This window comes from Pteropus vampyrus, unplaced genomic scaffold (genome assembly GCF_000151845.1).
Source record: "Pteropus vampyrus isolate Shadow unplaced genomic scaffold, Pvam_2.0 Scaffold25, whole genome shotgun sequence".
Lineage (NCBI taxonomy): Eukaryota > Metazoa > Chordata > Mammalia > Chiroptera > Pteropodidae > Pteropus > Pteropus vampyrus.
The window spans coordinates 5,799,588-5,801,450 of NW_011888806.1; the positions used below are offsets into that span (position 1 = coordinate 5,799,588).

Consider the following 1,863-nt stretch of genomic DNA (forward strand, 5'->3'; position numbering starts at 1 on the left):
TTAGAAATGGCTTGCAGACAAATATCTGGAAAATATCAAAATATTTGACAACTAAATAACACACATATTAAAGAAAACCCATTGATCGATGAAGAAATTATAAGAAAATTAGCATTTTACATTGAATAAATATGAAAACAGTAAAATAAAATTTGTGGGTTGCAGTTAAAGCAGTTTCTAAAAGGAAGTATGACCTCAAAATCAGTTAACTTAATTATCTTCTTAAACGAGTAGAGGAAAATTCGTTAAGTCCAAAGTTAGCAAAAGAAATGTTAAATATGAGAGAAGAAATCTATGAAGTTGAAATATAAAAAATAAAAGGAAAAAAACCTATGAAACTAAAAGTTGATTATTTGAAAAAAAATATTAAATTGGTAAACCTATAGCCAGACTGAGTGAAAAAAAAAAAGACAAATTACAAATTATATGAATAAAAGAGGTGACATCACTACAGATTCTATGGATACTAAAACAATAATGAGGGAATATCATGAACAATTTTATTATAATACACTTCAAAACATATCACAAATAAACATATCCCTCTAAAGATAAAAATTAATAAACTCTCTCAGGAAGAAATAAATAACCTCAATAGCTCTATATTTATTAAGAAAATTGAATTTGTAGTTAAAAGCTTTCCTGCAAAAAAAAATCCCAAACCCAGTTGGCCTAACAGTTGAATTTTACAAAATATATCAGGATGAGATATATTATACAACTATATACAAACATTTTCGAAAAAGTAAAGAGGAGAGAGACCATTTTTCAGTTCATTCTATGAGATTAGCATTACCTGGATTCAAAAAAATGAGAAAAAATATATTAAGAAAATAAAATACAGAATATTTCTCATAAACATATATGAAAATTCATAACAAAATTATAGAAAATTAATCCAGCAATATTCAAAAATAATAAATCATGACCTATGGAGTCTCTCCTAGGAATGAAATATTGGTTTTACATTTAATCAATGTAATTTGCTATGGTAACAGCCTAAAAATGAGAAACAAAAAGCTAAACAATCAATATGATCATCTCAGTAGACTCAGAAAAAGCATATGACAAGACTGACCATTCTTTCTAGATAAAAGCTTCTGGTAAATTGCAAATAGAAAAGAACTTTCTCAAACTTGTCCTGGGAGTCTATGAGAAATCTACAATTAACATCATACTAAATATAAAGAACTTTGCAACTCAGTTATAAGAAGACAAAGAACCCTATTAAAAATGCCAGAATGTTTGAACAGACACTTCATCAAAGAAGGTATGTGAACAACAAATAAGTATATTAAAAAAAATTAGGAGTCTATGGCCATGCTACCCTGAACAAGCCTGATCCCATCTGAGCTCAGAAGCTAAGCAGGGTTGGGCCTGGTCAGTGCTTGGATGGGAGACCACCTAGGAAGACCAGGTGCTGTAGGCGTAAAAAATAAAAAATAAAGGATGGTAAACTGACAAGGTTCTTGCAATCTGTGAGGTCAACCAAGGGTTGCCTCAACTAAAAAATAAATAAATAAATAATTGATTGATTAAAAAAAAAGATTTAGGAAAATACAATGAAACCCATAGTGACACTATATACCCTCCCACTAGAACAGCTAACATGAAAAAGGTTGAAAATACCACATATTAAAATTGATGTGAAGCAACCGCATCTTAATTTCTCAGGTTGGAATATAAAAAGATACATTTTGGAAATAGTTTTGCAACTTTTTGAGAAATTTTCTATCCTATAACTCAGACCATCCGGTCTTAGATATTTACGAGGGAAATAAAAATGTCTATCAATGCAAAGACTCGTACACAAATGTTTATAGCACTTTATTTGTAAAGCCCTAACTTCTAGTTACACATAAG

General features: G+C 29.4%; 1 pseudogene; it reads left to right on the forward strand.

Annotated features, from left to right (window-relative positions):
- The first annotated feature begins 1,310 nt into the window (after positions 1 to 1,310).
- LOC111737319 lies at positions 1,311 to 1,429 on the forward strand (annotated as a pseudogene).
- Positions 1,430 to 1,863: the final 434 nt, after the last annotated feature.